Source organism: Symphalangus syndactylus, chromosome 8 (assembly GCF_028878055.3).
Source record: "Symphalangus syndactylus isolate Jambi chromosome 8, NHGRI_mSymSyn1-v2.1_pri, whole genome shotgun sequence".
Classification (NCBI taxonomy): domain Eukaryota; kingdom Metazoa; phylum Chordata; class Mammalia; order Primates; family Hylobatidae; genus Symphalangus; species Symphalangus syndactylus.
Genome location: NC_072430.2, coordinates 95327598 through 95345860, shown reverse-complemented (window position 1 = coordinate 95345860; position 18263 = coordinate 95327598). Strand labels below are relative to the sequence as shown.

At 41.4% G+C, this 18263-nt stretch overlaps 1 long non-coding RNA gene across 2 annotated transcripts in view; it reads left to right on the top strand.

Moving 5' to 3' along the window:
- LOC129488196 (uncharacterized) overlaps positions 1–14167 on the top strand; it is a 53593-nt gene extending 39426 nt beyond the window's left edge. The window contains exon 4 of one of the 2 annotated variants that reach the window (XR_010122189.1): positions 13873–14167. This is a non-coding gene — a long non-coding RNA (uncharacterized lncRNA). Of the gene's footprint in view, positions 1–1963; positions 2080–13872 lie in introns of those variants that run through there. The other variant, XR_008659611.2, reaches the window with a different exon arrangement.
- Positions 14168–18263: the final 4096 nt, after the last annotated feature.

Below are 18263 nucleotides of genomic sequence, written 5' to 3'. Positions count from 1 at the left end.
CTTACTGGGTGCATACAAGAGCAATTTTAATTGTGATGGTTGAAGTCAAATTTCAGAGGTTTGGAGACTAAATGTGAGATGGGGTGGAATAATCACGGCGTAGATTCTCTCACAGGAAGTGAGGCCTTGAACAGGGCGAGAGACGAGAGAGTGACAGGAAGAGGTAGAGTCAAGAGAGAGGCTTTTTAGATGAGAGAGGCTAGAAGAGGCTTAAATGACAAGGGAAAGGAGAAGGGAGAGAGAGTGGAGGAGAGGGGGAAGAAAAATGGGATTATCATTTCCCCGAGGAAGGTGGAAGGGTGGCCATCCGTTGGTGGGGAGGGAGTTCCGAGGAGAATGGAAAGCTTTGAAAACTCTTCCGGGGAAGGGAGCATTGATCACAAGGAGCAGTGCGGAGGGCCCAGGTGAGGTTGGGGAATATGAATTTGGAGCAGCCCAGGTGGAGTGATTTCTCTCTAGGAGCACTTGGTAGCTAGGATGTTGGCTCGGAGGTGGCAATGGTTGGCCTGATCCAGGATGAAGTGACAGATCACAGAGCTAGGTGTGATGGGAAGAGGAAGGGAATGCAGCAACCAACTGCTGCGGAAGGCGTGGGGGTGTAATGGGAGTAGTTGGATAAAAGTTATGGACAAGGTGTACATTTGAATTTTGCATTTCAGAAGCTGAACAGTTTAGGGCTGTTGAATGTGTAAGCGTGGAGGTGGATGAATAAACCGAAAAGTAAAGTTTTTATGAAATAGGATGATAGCACTCTATACATTGATTGTGAGGGTGTAATATGGGCTTTATGAAGGGCAATTTGGCAAGCTTTAAAAACTAAAAACCTGCACATCTTTGAATCTAGTAATTCTATCTGTATTTATTCCATAGATTTACTTTCACATGTGTGAAATGATGCACAGTGAGAGTTATTCACTGAAGCATTATTAATAAAAGACTAAAACCTAAATCCATCAAGGATTTGGTTAAAAAGAAGGCAGTTCCATATGTATTGATGTGGAAAGTTATTCCAATTATAGTCTTTAAAAAAAGCAAAGAGACTGGGTGCAGTGGCTCACGCCTGTAATCCCAGCACTTTGGGAGGCTGAAGCAGGTGGATCACCTGAGGTCAGGAGTTTGACACCAGCCTGGCCAACATGGTGAAACCCTGTCTCTACTAAAAATATGAAAATTAGCTGGGCATGGCGGCGAGTGCCTGTAATCCCAGCTACTCGGGAGGCTGAGGCAGTAGAATTGCTTGAACCTGGGAGGCGGAGGTTGCAGTGAGCTGAGATCGCACCATTGCACTCCAGCCTGGGTGACAAGAGCAAAACTCCGTCTCAAAAAAAAAAAAAAAAAAGAAAAAAAAGCAAAGAATAAAAGAAATTATAAAATCTTACCATTTATGTACCAACACACACACAGAAACACATACATACACCCCATAAAATACCTATACATTTACATAGGCTGATTGTAAGAGTTGTCTTTACTGGGTGTGGTGGCTCATGCTTGTAATCCCAGAACTTTAGGAGGACAAGGTTGTGGGAATCACTTTAGCCCAGGAGTTTGAGACCAGCCTGGGCAACATAGTGAGACCTCGTCTCTACAAAAAATTAAAAAATTAGCCAGATGTGGTGGTGAGCACCTGTAGTCCCAGCTACTTGGCAGGCTGAGGTGGGAAGATCCTTGAGCCCCTGAGTTTGAGGGTACAATGAGCTATGATCGTGCTACTGCACTATAGCCTGGGTGACAGAGCAAGGCCCTGTCTGTACAAATAATAATAATAAAGAAAAGTAAAAGGGGATTGTCTTTAAAGAGTTCCTGTAGAGCTTGGTGGCTGGAGGAGAGTAGAGGGGAATTCCTAATTTTCATGATCCTTTTATTGCTTTCAGTTTTGTTTTTGTTTTTTAACCACGTGTGAGAAGTGGTTCTTTGTAGGAAAGACGGGAGGGTGGATTCTCAGATCACATTACATACCCAGGTGTCCACTGATACCCACCTGCAAGGCTTTGGGAAGACAAGATCCAAGAGGGAGAAATAGTGAATCAAGCATGCGGATTGAAGCTCCAATTCTGCTGCTCCTAGGGGCATGACCTCTGCAGGTAATGAAAATGGGAAGAATAATAGTCTTACCTCTCAGGGTTGTTCTAAGGAAGCAGAGAAATTATAAAGTATTTCATAATGGCAAAACAATATTAAAAAGCAAGGTATTTATTAGCAAACATTTATTGAACATTTACTATACTCCAGGCACTAAATTAAAATGGTAATTATTTCAGTACTTTATTAATAATTCTTTTTTCCTCATCTAAATGAGTGTTTACAGCTGTTCATTATTATGGTTGTTTCTTGCTAAACATGAGTTGCCCTTGTATCTGTGTTCCTAACCTGTCCCCAGGCTCCCACCTACACCTGACTGGCCTTTGTTTATACTACATTAACTAATCGCTTCTCGGCCTTTTGGCTAAGATCAAGTGTATACTACATTAACTAGAATAGAATTGCTTAAGAGGCCCAGGGACCCGATTCAGCCTCCAGACATGTTTTATTTATTTATTTATTTATTTATTTATTTATTTATTTTTATTTATTTATTTTTTTACTTTAGGTTTTAGGGTACATGTGCACAATGTGCAGGTTTGTTACATATGTATCCATGTGCCATGTTGATTTCCTGCACCCATTAACTCGTCATTTAGCATTAGGTGTATCTCCTAATGCTGTCCCTCCCCCCTACCCCCACCCCACAACAGTCCCCGGAGTGTGATGTTCCCCTTCCTGTGTCCATGAGTTTTCATTGTTCAATTCCCACCTATGAGTGAGAACATGCGGTGTTTGGTTTTTTGTCCTTGCGATAGTTTACTGAGAATGATGTTTTCCAGTTTCATCCATGTCCCTACAAAGGACACGAACTCATCATTTTTTATGGCTGCATAGTATTCCATGGTGTATATGTGCCACATTTTCTTAATCCAGTCTATTGTTGTTGGACATTTGGGTTGGTTCCAACTCTTTGCTATTGTGAATAGTGCCGCAATAAACATACGTGTGCATGTGTCTTTATAGCAGCATGATTTATAGTCCTTTGGGTATATACCCAGTAATGGGATGGCTGGGTCAAATGGTATTTCTAGTTCGAGATCCCTGAGGAATCGCCACACTGACTTCCACAATGGTTGAACTAGTTTACAGTCCCACCAACAGTGTAAAAGTGTTCCTATTTCTCCACATCCTCTCCAGCACCTGTTGTTTCCTGATTTTTTAATGATGGCCATTCTAACTGGTGTGAGATGGTATCTCACTGTGGTTTTGATTTGCATTTCTCTGATGGCCAGTGATGATGAGCATTTCTTCATGTGTTTTTTGGCTGCATAAATGTCTTCTTTTGAGAAGTGTCTGTTCATGTCCTCTGCCCACTTTTTGATGGGGTTGTTTGTTTTTTTCTTGTAAATTTGTTTGAGTTCATTGTAGATTCTGGATATTAGCCCTTTGTCAGATGAGTAGGTTGCAAAAATTTTCTCCCATTCTGTAGGTTGCCTGTTCACTCTGATGGTAGTTTCTTTTGCTGTGCAGAAGCTCTTTAGTTTAATGAGATCCCATTTGTCGATTTTGGCTTTTGTTGCCGTTGCTTTTGGTGTTTTAGACATGAAGTCCTTGCCCACGCCTATGTCCTGAATGGTATTGCCTAGGTTTTCTTGTAGGATTTTAATGGTTTTAGGTCTAACATATAAGTCTTTAATCCATCTTGAATTAATTTTTGTATAAGGTGTAAGGAAGGGATCCAGTTTCAGCTTTCTACATATGGCTAGCCAGTTTTCCCAGCACCATTTATTAAATAGGGAATCCTTTCTCCATTTCTTGTTTTTGTCAGGTTTGTCAAAGATCAGATAGTTGTAGATATGCGGCATCATTTCTGAGGGCTCTGTTCTGTTCCATTGATCTATGTCTCTGTTGTGGTACCAGTACCACTCCAGACATGTTTTATTTGCCCACAGATTGTTTAAATATTTTTGAGATGGTAGACAACATTGGGAAAAAAAAAGCAGATACTTTTAAAGTCTAGATTTTGAACTTTTCTAGAAAAATCAGAAGACCTGGCAACAATGTGCCTCAGGGCAGCAGACCACTGTAGCCAAGCAGGGCCGGCCTCTTTGGCCAGGCTGTGCACATTCTTTCTTCTGACATGATCCTCACCCATGCCGTGTATGCTCTTGCCTGTCCCTGTGGACAGCAGAGTTTCTCACACCTAGAATAATGCCAGGGATGGCTGTTCCCTACTTTCTTGGCTTACAAGTGAGTGTGGAAACAGGAGGGCTTCCCTATTCCTGTCAGCACAGTCAGGTCCTTGTTCAGGGACCAGGTCCAGGTCTAAGAGGAAGCAGGGGACGTGGCCAGGGCACACAAAAGACACAATGATTAAAGGGTTGGAAAACAGAACCTATGAGGTAAGTTTTAAGGAAATAGATTTTTTTCCTGGAAAAAAAGAGGATAAAGGATGACTCAGTTGTCTTCTTTAAGTATATGGGGTAATTATGAAGAGAGTGATACCAGCTGCTCTCCACCCCCAAACACACTAGAGGAAATGTGTGCGTCCTGTGGCAGGAGGCTTGCAGCTGAACCATAAGGGACTTCACTAAGAATTTAGGTTGAGAGACGAGGTGCCTCCATCTGCGTCATCTGACCCTTATGGGGGTCAGGCTAGACCCTTCTGTCTGAAACTCAAAAAATAAACTGGGTAACTCCTTGAATTCTTTCCTGACTTTAATTCTTAATGCCTTCCTCTACCATATTCTCTTTTATTTCTGTAGGCTTATCAGAAGAAAGTTAGAAAAAGCTTTCCTGAATAAGAAAACAGGGCATGAATCACTTAAAATTCTCTTTAGCAACATCTATCCTTGATGTTACCACACTTAAAAATGTATGCATACTCTTTCTAAACATGCAATTAGAACACATCTGGGAAAGTACTTAAGATTCTTTTCCCAAGTTAACTTTTTACCAGCCAAATTGCTATGGGTATAGTTTGCTCAACTGATGCTAGGAGAATAGTTCAGAGGACTTAATCAAGTGCAGTGCTTATGTATAAAAAAGATTGCCTACATTATCCAGTCTTAGTTGTTTTTACTTAGTTTAAAAGATTATGGTGAGTTTTCATGTCTGTTCCTGTTGTGAATTCTGTGAGTCAATGCAGAGGAGCTGGAGGAATTTCCCAGATGTCACAACTACTGGACAGCATCCGGTACAGTAAATTAGAACACAGACTCTGGTTGATAAATGGTGATGGGACATTTAACACTTCAAAATAACAATCAACCTTTGTTGTGAGCCAACCAGGTGCTGAGTGCTTTTCATGTTAATCTTCATAATGACTCTGTAAGGTAGTTATCAATATTCTCGTTTGACAGATCAGAACAGAGTCAGAGAGAGGAGTAACTTTCCAAGGCCACATGGACAGCAAGTGGTGACATCCAGATTCAAGTCTAAATCCAAATTCAAATTGCTTGACTCCAAAGTCTGTTATTCATTTATTATTTATTATTATTTTTTATTTTCAAGACGGAGTCTCACTCTGTCACCCAGGCTGGAGTGCAGTGGCATGATCTCGGTTCACTGCAGCCTCTGCCTCCCAGGTTCAAGCGATTCTCTTGCCTCCGCCTCCCAAGTAGCTGGAATTACAGGTGCCCACCACTACACCTGACTAATTTTTGTATCATTTAGTAGAGACGGGGTTTCACCATGTTAGCCAGGCTTGTCTTGAACTCCTGACCTCAGGTGATCCACCCACCTTGGCTTCCCAAAGTGTTGAGATTACAAGCATGAGCCGCCATGCCACACCCATCTGTGTTGTTTTCATGTGACTACTTCGCTTCTTGTTTGTGGATTCACTTTGTTAGGGTGTGCCAGCCAAGGTGTCCAGCACAGAACCATACAATGGAAGGGGTAATTTGGGTCAGTCTCTCTCACAAAGAGAGCTCATGAGCTCCCAAGACAAATAAAGGTACTGGTTGACAAGTACATCACAATTAAACAGCCTCGTTACCTTTCTGCACCTGCAGTTCCATTTCCTACCTTGTTCATGCATCTGTCGAAGTCTTTTGACATACAACCCTAAGTCCTCAGAGCTACGGTTTCTGACTTCCCACCAGTAAGCACAGTCCTTCCTCAAGACTATTTAAGTGGTCTGGCTCTAAGTATACTGTGTTCCTTGTGAAGTGGCCCATGCATCTTGTGCAGCAGCATTACCTGGACTACTGGCTAAAAATATGAATTCCTGAGCCTCACCATTGATCTACTGAATCAAAAATCCCCAGGAGCATGTCTTATCCTTAACAAGTATCTCAAGTCTTTTTCACACACACTTAACTTTTAGAATTATTGCTCGTAAAGCAGTGGTTGTTAACCTCGGATGTACATTGCAATCACCTGGGGAAATTACATCTGGGCTCCACCCCCAGAGATTCTGATTTGCCTGGGGTGTGGGCTGGGCATCATATTAAGAACTTTCCAAGTCATCTTAACATACAGCCAAGACTAGCATCACTATCTTAGATCCAGAACACTGCTTCTCAAACTTGGCGTGTGCATCAGAATCATCTGGAGGTCTTGTTAAAGCACAGGTTGCTGGGCCCACTCCCAGAGTTTCTGATTCAGCAGGTCTTAGGTAGGACCTGAGACTCTTTATGTCTAACAAAGTTCCCAGGTGATGCTGATGATACAATTTTAGGAACCTACACTTTAAGAACCATTGGTTTAGAGACTCAGTAATAGTATGCACCACTGTTAAATTTTAAATAATTAAGGAAAAATCTTGTTGCTTTTAGGAACCACACTTTAAGAACCATTGGTTTAGAGACTCAATAATAGTATACACCACTGCTAAATTTTAAATAATTAAGGAAAAATCTTGTTGCTTTGAAGACGTCAGGGATATTTTTTAACTTCCCGCCCTAATTTAAATAATTTTGCACATTTTGAGCCCACTGTAGACTAGATCAAGTCATCCTTGTTAATAGAAGAATTATTAACCTCTTTTTCCTAGAGGAGATTTAGATTTAGATTCAAGGGAGTGAAATTAGTATTTAATTGGAATAAATAATTGTGCTTCTTGGGCAAATTGCCCCTGGCAAAGCTGGAAGGAATCTGAAAAGTGGAGATCCATGAAAGTCACTTCCAATATGTGCAATAAAACGGTATGCAAAATAATATATCTTTGCGTAAGCACCTGAATAAATCTTGGCCTTGTCATTATTAGCACTGTTTCCATTCCTGCTATTGCCAGAGATGGTGAGTACAGTGATTGATTCCTTTGGGACTAGGACTCACCGGGAGAGGCAGGGTCACTGTGAATGGTCATGCAGCATGCACACTGCACAACACCATGGGCATCATTCACAGACTTCAGTGGGAATTGCACCCTCTGGAGCTGTGCTACATGGCTTACCTGGGAGAGGGCTATATTTCTTCTGGAGTTATAGAACTCTTAACCTCTCTCTAGGAACCAGGACCTAGAAAGCATTATAACGCATGTCCAGAGGTCAAAGTTCAGTCCACTGTTTGTTCAGTCCACCACACCTGCTTCCCCCATTTCCAGGTGCTGGCTCTGGATGACCCCCTGGGGAGGTGTATTAGTCTGTTTTCATGCTGCTGATAAAGACATACCTGAGACTGGGTAATTTATAAAGAAAAAGAGGTTTAATGGACCGACAGTTCCACGTGGTTGGGGAGGCCTCACAATCATGGTGGAAGGCTTACATGGCAGCATACAAGAGAGAATGAGAGCCAGGTGAAACGGGAAACCCTTTATAAAATCATCAGATCTCATGAGACTTATTTACTACCACAAGAACAGTATGGGGGAAATCACCCTCATGATTCAATTATCTTCCACTGGGTTCCTCCCCCAACACGTGGGAATTATGGGAGCTACAATTCAAGATGAGATTTAGATGGGGACACAGCTGAACCATATCAGGAGGAATGGGGAGAACAAGAAATTCCCATGGTGTCTGTTCACATACACAAAGAGACATGAAAAATCTTGTTGGGTGAACCCTGATAGCAGCTTTGAGGGCTAGGGGAGGGACAGACAGGGGGTCTTTGTGTAGGGTGTAGGTCTTGCTCTTCAGTTGGATCTTGCTCTTCAGCCAGATTCCTTTATTCCTTACATCTTTACCTTTACACAGCCCTCTATTTTTTTTATGTCCCCGGTACCCACTCTACAGCAACCACATACAACATATTTTTTGGATAACTTCCTATTTTAAATATTCTTTTCTGAGTCCCAAGGTCTGTCTGGTTTCAGCTCTGGACATGGGGTCATTCTTGAGTGCCGTCTCAAGTTCAATCAGGACATCTTTATCTCAACTCCCCCCTCAGGCAGTCACTCCTTCTAGAACTGGCATGAGCATCCTCCATCTCCTCGTGTGGAAGTAGGTCTGTGGCTGAGGTTCTAAGCTAGGAGGTGGGGGAGCCATGCCAGTCAGAATATTGACGTGAATAAGCCATTGGTTTTTATGTAAATCTTTCAGACAACAAGAATGAAATTTCAGAGGTGGATTGATCCATCTGGGCATTTCATCTCAAACCTGTTATTATGGACTAAATTTTTGTGTCCCTCCCCAAATTCATATGTTGATGCCCTAATCACCAGTGTGGCTGTATTTTGAGATGGAGCCTCTAAAGAAGTAATTAAGGTTAAATGAGGTCTTAAGTATGGGTCCCTGATCCAACAGGATTTGTGTCCTTACAAAAAGAGATAGATACCAGACAGGTCTCTCTTGCTTCACCATGTGAGGACATGGTAAGAAAGAGGCCAACGGAATGCCAGGAAGAGAGCTCTCACCAGGAACTGAATCAGTCAAAACCTTGATCTAGGACTTCGAGCCTCCTGAACTGCAAGTAAATGAATTTCTGTTGTTTAGGCCACCCAGTCTGTGGCATTTTGCTATGCCAGCCCAAGCAAACTAATACACCCATCCTTTCCCTTCTTGCCCCATGTCAACCCAAGCTCCTCCACAGCTGGAGCTGGATCAGGTCAAGATAAGTCCCTCATGGTACTCACCATAGCTTCTCCCCACCTCCACCACTAGCTTATAGCACCTGAGGCAGGGACTGGGTCTCAGCCACTCTCATCATGCCCCAGTGCTGAGTAGGCTCTTCGCCTGCAGTCGTGAGTGAGTTCACAGTGATGGCGCATGGCTGTAGAGGGTGCAGCAGGGGAGCCCCTGTGCTATTCTTGTTACTTCAACTTTTACTTGTTTAAAATATTTGTGCAAATTTATGGAGTACATAAAAATTGTTTTACATGTGTATAATTTTAGTGATCAAGTCAGGGTATTTAGGGTGTCCATCCCCTTTTACTTTTAATGCTACATTAAGAAAGCATCTACTCTCACTGCCAAAACATCATGTGAATTCATTGAGGCAAGGAATGGCTAAGATGCCAGAGCAAAACAGAGTGAACACAGATTATTATGTCAAATGTAGAAGACAAAGAACTTTGCATCATCTGCCCCAGCTCAGGCACCTGTCTCCTCATGCTTGGCTGGGATTGGCAGACTCTTACTATGGTGGACAGCTTGAGATGCAGGAGATGGTTGTGGGGTGGGAGGGCCAGGGAGCCACTTTCTTCTCAGAAGGCTGGAAATCCTACATCAGGAGTCCCTGACATTTAACTAGAATGATCTACCCATCCTTAGCAGGAAGATACTCAAAATATCTGCCACCTGGTAAGGTAGTTGTACACAACCCATGCAGCTGTATTAGTTTATAACAGCTGCTCATCAGCTCTGCAGTGAGCTCAACATTATTTCCAATTTTCCCATTTGCTTCAGACACAAAAGCCACATTCGTGGGCACAGCTAGATCAGGGCAGTTCAAATCCAGCCTGTGCAATTCATCAAAGGACTATGAGTGCCACCATGAGAGTTACCCAGAGAACTAACTCACTTAAGAAGATGGGGGCAAAAGAACCAGCTCTAAATCGGATACATGTTTAACTAATGCAAATGTTGCTTCTGATTTTAAACCAAATATTGGGGAACCAAAGAAATAATGCCCATGGCCAGGTGCGGTGGCTCACGCCCGTAATCCCAGCACTTTGGGAGGCCGAGGCGGGCGGATCACAAGGTCAGGAGATCGAGACCATCCTGGCCAACACGGTGAAACCCCGTCTCTACTAAAAATAGAAAAAATTAGCTGGCCGTGGTGGTGGGCGCCTGTAGTCCCCGCTACTCGGGAGGCTGAGGCAGGAGAATGGCATGACCTGGGAGGCGGAGCTTGCAGTGAGCCAAGATCGTGCCACTGCACTCCAGCCTGGGTGACAGAGCAAGACTCCGTCTCAAAAAAAAAAAAAAAGAAATAATGCCCATAGCAATCCTTGCCAAACACAAATATATCAAACACACAAATTGACATCTTATTTTTCATGAATACCTTCCTCACTCCAAGCCTTCAAACATTGCAAGGAATCAATTTAGAGAGATATAGGGAATACTCCAAATAGAAGGTTTTGTTTATACTCTAGGAGTTATGTAATGTAATGTGAAAAAATTGTTTCTAGTAAGTCCTGGCATAAATTGTGTAAGCTGAGAAACAGTGATAAAGGAAGTAGATGTAACTGAATGTAAGGATCCAATCCAAATTGTTCAGGCCATATATAATTCCTGCACATGCTGGAAGCACATATTTTGAGAGGAAACTTTGGAATGCATTGGCATGATATGGCAAAGTAGAATTGCTTGAATTCTGCTACAGGATTTTATATAGAAGTATTCATTTCAGCCACAGTAGTACTTCAGTTATTCAAATGCTGTTTATGTAGCAAATGTATTCAGAACCCAGAGAATCTGGAAAAAAATTGAAGGCCTTTTAATGATTAAACTATGTAAGTCCGTGCACTAAATGCCATTCATTTTACTTCCTAGAAGAAATCCACATTACTCAAAATCCCTACATAATTTTCTTTTCTTTTCTTTTTTTTTTTGAAACAGAGTCTCGCTCTGTCTCCCAGGCTGGAGTGCATTGGCGCGATCTGGGCTCACTGCAAGCTCCACCTCCCGGGTCCACGCCATTCTCCTGCCTCAGCCTCCCAAGTAGCTGGGACTACAGTCGCCCGCCACCACGCCCAGCTAATTTTTTCTATTTTTTTAGTAGAGACAAGGTTTCACCGTGTTAGCCAAGATGGTCTCGATCTCCTGACCTCGTGATCCACCCGCCTCAGCCTCCCAAAGTGCTGGGATTACAGGCGTGAGCCACTGCGCCTGGCCCATAATTTTCTAATAGGTTTGGATATTTGATATTGGAATATGGCAGAGGCTGCTAATGGTTAACCCCAACAGCCCTTCTTCTATTTTTACTTGTTATCAGAAACTCAATTTTATTCAAGGAACTCATGTACTCAGATAGAAACTACATTTCTCAGTATTCTTAAAACTGTAAGTGTGACGAACTTTTGAGCAATGGAGTACAAGCAGAAATGTTGTTGTAAAGGAAGTCTAGGTTGTACCCCACCATGGTGGGACCCAGCCCTCTGCGTTCCTGCCTTCCTGCCTTCCAGTCTGCTGCCCAGAACTCTGGTCTGTTGTCTCTAGGAGCCATCTTGGACACATGAGTTACACCCTGTGGATATTTCAGCAGAGAGCTAAAGGAGCCTGAATGCCTATGAAATTCAAGATGTGCCATACTGGTCTTGTGCTGCATATCTCTGGAATTCTCATGCATGGCACATAAATAAGTTTCTTTTTTTTTGTTTTAGCCACTGTTAGTTTATTCTAAATGTTTACTTGTGCATACAAGTTTATCCTAATAAATATGCTCAACATAAATAAAAAATAGTAAATTGTTAGCTTTCCGGTTACTAGAAACAGATAATATGTGGGAGGAAGGATGTCTGACATCCTTAATAATGAAGGAGACATTAAATAAAACAAAACCCCCAAACAGCAAAACCTATAAATAAGTTTTCATGGAAACACTTTTAAAGGATAGCATTCTGTTATTCCTATTAAGGCAAATTGTCCTACAACTCTCTCGTAGGCAATGAAGGCATCAATACATAACAGAAAATCAGAATCACCTGAATTAATAATCATGGCTCGGAGCCATCAAGAAAAAAGCAAGTTATGTTTGGTTTAAGAGAGTTCATAGAAATAGTTTAAGTCAAAATATCTTATTTAAAAAAAAATTTTTTTCCTAATGAGCAAACAAAAAGAGCATACTTTCTGGAAATCCTATAATATGAAATAGCACTTTTTTCAGTTTTTAAAATAAATGTGTTTTCACTGTACATATATGTTTGGACATTGTGCTGATTTTATGTAAACATTATTTTCTTAAAATATTTTTCCACTTTAATAATTTTATTTTGGTCTGCATTCCAATTAGACATACATTTTTTCCACAAAAAAATTAAAATGAAATAAAACCAAAATGATAAGAGAACATAAAAATCTCAAATAATAGGCTTGAGCTTTGGAGACAACAAAATAAAACAGTTATGCCCTTCTTACTCCTTTTGGTTACTGGAGAGTTTTAGTTCTTTTATTCAAATTGTGTGAAAGTCTCACCTGAGTAAAGGTTTGCACAGATGAGCAGAGAAAGGGTCAGCTCTTTCTGGCAAGGATCAGAAGTCAGCCTAAAGGCAATTTGATCTTTAAGCCAAACCCAGATACAGGAGAAACCTATGACAAGTGGGAAATCTACTGAGAACTTGCTGGCTGTTTGCCATTCTCCAAACAAGACTAAAGATGGCAGGAGCATGAACAATGGAAGCAAAAGATTAAAGAACAAAAACATTTGAATAAAATTCCTTCATACTATCTTCATTCATGCAAAACAACAGGAACCCTTCCCTCTAATGCTTTAAGACCTTTCATAAGATAGATGCCATCACCACCTACTCTCTTGCAATCCTCCAATTTCCAGTATTCTTCAGGTCTCTTATCAATTATCATAATTTTTGCCCACTGAAGTTATTAGCTCCATAAAGCAAAGGACTGTGTCTCTGTCAGTCGCATTTATATATACCCATGACTTGCCTAGTACAGGGCCTGGCAAACAGTAGACACTCATTTGGACGTTGGATGGATAGATAAATGGAATAAAGAAAGAAGGAAGGGAGGGAAGGAGGGAAGGAGAAAGGAAGAAAGGAATTTGGAGGAGGGTATGATTAGGCAGATAATAGGCAAAGGAAATTTAACCAAAAAGTTATCTTTATCTCTTACTCTCTTCAACCTAACTTTTATTCTCTGAAAACATTGGGGTTCATTGGGAAGAAAAGGAGAGAAAATGTAAAGAGGAAATAGCAGAAAACTGTAATGAGATGTAAATGAAGCTATGGAGAAGGTTGACCAAATTACGTTCTCCAATCTTCATCCCTACACACACACATAGACATACACACACACACACACCCTTCTAATATATATATAGCTGTCCAACATGGGCCAGACATTGCCCCCTAAGAAGGGTTACTCTGAATAGACTGTGTGAATTAGCTAATAGTCAATAATATGCAAACTTCAGACAATAAGCCCACTGAAGGGACTTTCCTGTGTGGTAGGGCAAGGCCCAGAGACCACACTTGAGGTGAATGAATTTGCATTATGCTTCACTTTCCCTCTAACTCTTTGGTGCTCTGGTTGAAGAGTAATAACAAGCCTACAGCCTGGACAAGAAAAGCAGAAAAAGGAGGTAAAGAGGCCCAGCTTATCCAGAAACTGAGCAATACACCTGTAAGAACATTGAGTAAACCACAACTTTGCAACTCATTTCCTTAACTAGGAACATGAAGTTCAACAAAAAGCCACAGAAAGAGATGAACAGAAGAATGATGCAACATGCGATAGACATTACGGCTGCTTACTGGTGTTTCTTGTTCTCTTCTTCTAGGCTCAAGGAAGACTGCTTCCTTCCCCATCTACTGAAGTTAGGTGTGGGCATATGATTTTTTTCATGTCAATAAAATGTGAGTGGAAGTGACAGGGATCACTTCCAGGTGAAACATTTAAAAACTAGTGAGAGATTCTCCATGATCATTTTCCCTTCTGCCACCATGATCAACAGTATTCCAAATGATGGTGCATTCACCACTCTGGGTCCTGGAGTGAGGATGATATGCAGTGGGAGTTAGCTAACTACAGCCTGTGGTCACCTGTTTTTGTAAATAAAGCTTCATTGGAACATAGCTATACCCATTTGTCTATGCATACTTTGAAATGACAATGGCAAAACTGAGTTGTTACAACAGGGACCATATAGCCTAAAAGCCTAAAGTATTCACTAAGTGGCCTTTTAAGAAAACATTTGCAGATTCCTCATATAGACCCTGATCCCCCACCCCCACTTACTTCAAGGGGATATGTAGGTTGAAGGGAAAGACAAGCCTTTGTTACTCTATACCAACAAAAATTGGGGGCTTTTTGGTTACTTGTATATAACTTAGGTTATTCTGACTGATACAAAACTCCTTAAAAATCACTTAATTTGTATGCATGCTATTAATATAAATATTCTTCAAGAACTAGTGAAAACAACTAGGATAGTACTAAACACAGAGCAAGTTCTTGGGTAGTAAGTTTTCCTTTTCTTGGTTTGCTATCATCATAGATGAGGGGTGCAGAGCACAGGTGCGATCAGGAATGGGCTATGTGGCAGCTCCCTCAGAATGCATTGCCACTGCTACTATAGCAGTAGCTTTTCAACAATTTTAAAAGAAAAGATATTGACATGGCAGTTATTAAGATGGTTCACACCTGTAATCTCAGCACTTTGGGAGGCCGAGGCGGGTGGATCATGAGGTCAGGAGATCAGGACCATCTTGGCTAACACGGTGAAACCCCGTCTCTACTAAAAATACAAAAAATTAGACAGGCGTGGTGGGTGCCTATAGTCCCAGCTATTCAGGAGGCTGAGGCAAGAGAATGGCTTGAACCCAGGAGGCAGAGCTTGCAGTGAGCCGAGATCGCGCCACTGCACTCCAGCCTGGGCGACAGAGTGAGACTCCATCTCAAAAAAAAAAAAAAAGATGGTTAAAAGACATTAGAAGAGGCTAAGTGAAAGCAAACATGGGTCTGTTCCACACAGGATGGAAATGTCAATTGTCAGAACACGAGGAGTTTAGAGAAAGGAGGCAAAGAGTGATCCTTTTTTTATGATTGCTTCTGTGATGCTGAAGCCCAGCTATGCATTTGAAGCAGAGGTGAAAAAAAACTGAACTTAACTGGCTTCAGTAATAAAAATGATTTTTGAATCATTATGTAATGATTCAGTAATGAAAATGAAGTTTCAAATGATGTAAATAATTTTTTTTTAATTCTGGAAGGAAGAAAGCTAAGAAGATATTTGCTAAGTGTTTAATAATAATACCAACACTTTAATGCTGTTATAATGTTCCAAGCACTCTTCTGAGCACTTGACATATTTTAGCCCTTATTATAATCCTAACCCTATAAGTTAGGTATTATCATTTTCCCCAGTTTACTGATAAAGGGGTGAAGCACAGAGAAACTAAGTAGCTGGCCCAAAGTCAGCAATTAAAAGAGGTAGAGCAGGGTTCAAATGCAGCCATTCTGAGTCTAGTGCAATGTCTCTTAACCACCTTGCGCCATTGAATGTTCACAGGTGTTACCACTAGAATTGGGACACAGTATGAAGGCAAAGACTCATGGCTAGGCTGCTATGTTATCTACGGTACTTTTGGCTCTAAGTATCAGAAAACCCAATTCAAACTGGCTTAAACAATGAGAAAATGTATTATTTCATGGAACAGAAGCCCAGAGGAAGGACAGCTACAAAATTGGTTGAATCAGTGATTTATTGATGTCATAAAGGACCCAGGTTCTTTTTTGCCTTTTGATTCTGTTATCCACAGCATTGACTTCACCTAAGGCTAGTTGCCCTATGGTCAATAATAGCAACCAGAAACAAGGGGCACATATGTTCTTCTTTGTTGCTACCCAGCCAGAAAGAGAAATGCCCCTATCCTCTTCCATTCTTTCTGAGCCAAATCAGGTCACGTGTTCATGCCTGGAGGGTGGAGGGGAAGGAAACCAGAGCAATGTCACATGTTGTTTGTCTTAGAAAAAAACAAGATTCCTAGAGTTGGAGAAAGGGTAAATGTCTCCTGAGTCAATCCTACTTCTAACTAAGGGATTTAATAACTGAATAAAGTCAGCCTTTGGTTAGCAAGGAGGATGAAGTTTGATGGGAAAACAATGGACAGTGTCCACTATTGGCAGGTATTCAGCTGAAGCATGATCACATCTGCCAAGTTGGTTATTTGTGCTACCTTTTTCCTGGGGTCCTTCCACAGAGACAATGTATTGAGATGGTAAAATTCATACTCTCCATTGCATCATGAATTTCAATATTAATTCTGAAATCTGTTCATGAGCAAGTTGTTTCAAATCTTGAGAGACTAGATATACAAAAGGACAATGGCCAGACCACACATAGAAAATAAAATTCTGACCAACAACCCGAGGAAACCAGTCCAGAAAGTCAGTCTACTATCTACAGTAACCAGTTCAGGAAGTCAGACTACTATGTCTAGCAGGCAGTCCATGAAATAAACAATAACTCCCATTGGCCCAAAATGGCCAGGGTTTGATTAATAACTGACAACTTCCACATTTTTGCCCCTCACCTACCCCGGCTTTCAACTTAGGACCAACTAGAGAAAGCCAACTATGTACATCTGAACAATCACATAGGATGCCCCACTTCTAGTTGTCTCACCTACAGCTTCCCCATGCCAACAGCCTCCAGCTGGGGCACACCTGAAGCCTTCCCTTTTTTCTGCTATAAAGCTTCCCCACTCCTCTGCCTGCTAGAATCTCTGCTCAGTGCAAGTGATGGTGGCCAACTTCCTCACTGTAGCAAGTTCTCAGTAAACAGTCTTTGCTTGTTATCATTTGGGTGATCTTCATTTATTTCCACATTTTCTGAGCTTCAGTTTCTTCATCTGTAAAAGTAGGGATAATAATAATACCAGCTTCGGAGGGATTTGTAAGGATTAAATGAAATGAGATTATGTATTAAAGCCCTTAGCATGTTCATTGTTATGGACTGAAAATTATCTCTTGAGAAATAATTGCTCATTTGACTGGTGGACGTATTTATTGGGGGCAAAGAAACTCTGCAGGTATCACCATAGGGCATGATTCACAAAGCGAAATAAATACTATGTGGTATAAGCAGAAAGGCCTAGGGTCACATAGCTGTTTTCCTGTATGAGCAAGGAGCTCTTTTGTACACTTTGCCTGAAGTGCTCCGTAATGAGCGGGTCCTTCACTGGCCTCTATGCATATTGCTTAGGGCAATGAACCTGGCCTGGATTGTGATAAGTCAAAAATGCACAGAAACTGTTGACAGCTTCCAGTGCCAGCACTGTATCTTGTACATAGTAGGTAGATAGTATATATTTATTAGGTGACTGACAGAATAAACATATGCTATTTACCACTGCTAAAAACCTGAGAATATGCCAGGTGTGGTGGTTCACGCCTATAGTGCTAGCTACTTGGGAAGCCAGGGTGGGAGAAATGATTGAGCCCAGAAGTTTGAGGCCAGCCTGGGCAACATAGCAAGACTTTGTCCCTAAAAATTTTTTTTTAGTTTCAATTAAAAAAATTTGAGAATAGATTTGCTATTGCATGTGGAAACTATTTTCATGTAGTCTAAGAAGCTAAAATTTCAAGGATCTGTGATGAAAATAGGTGCTTTGGTCTTCACAAATATTTCAAACTACAAAAATTAGAATTGATTACTACAACTGAAAGAAGGACAAGAAGAAATATGATTAAAATATAGTGAGGAAGAGGAAGACATGAAGTGGGAGAGAGAGAGAGAGAGAGACAGAATGAGAATGAGATTTTTTTTCCCATGGGAAGTAAGAGGCTGCTGTGGGAGACATCAGAGGACAGAATGGGAAAAATGTCTTACGGAGCAGGAGAAAGTGGTGATTCATTTTCTTAAGATTAATTAAGAACATTTAAAGTATTTTCTTGTTTGTTTGTTTATTTATTTATTGAGATGGAGTCTTGCTCTGTCGCCCGGGCTGGAGTACAGTCGCACGATCTCGGCTCACTGCAACCTCCACCTCTCAGGTTCAAGTGATTCTCCTTGCCTCAGCCTCCCAAGTAGCTGGGATTACAGGCGCCCACCACCACGCCTGGCTAATTTTTTTGTATTTTTAGTAGAGACGAGGTTTCACTATGTTGGCCTGGCTGGTCTCAAACTCCTGACCTTGTGATCTGCCCGCCTCAGCCTCCCAAAGTGCT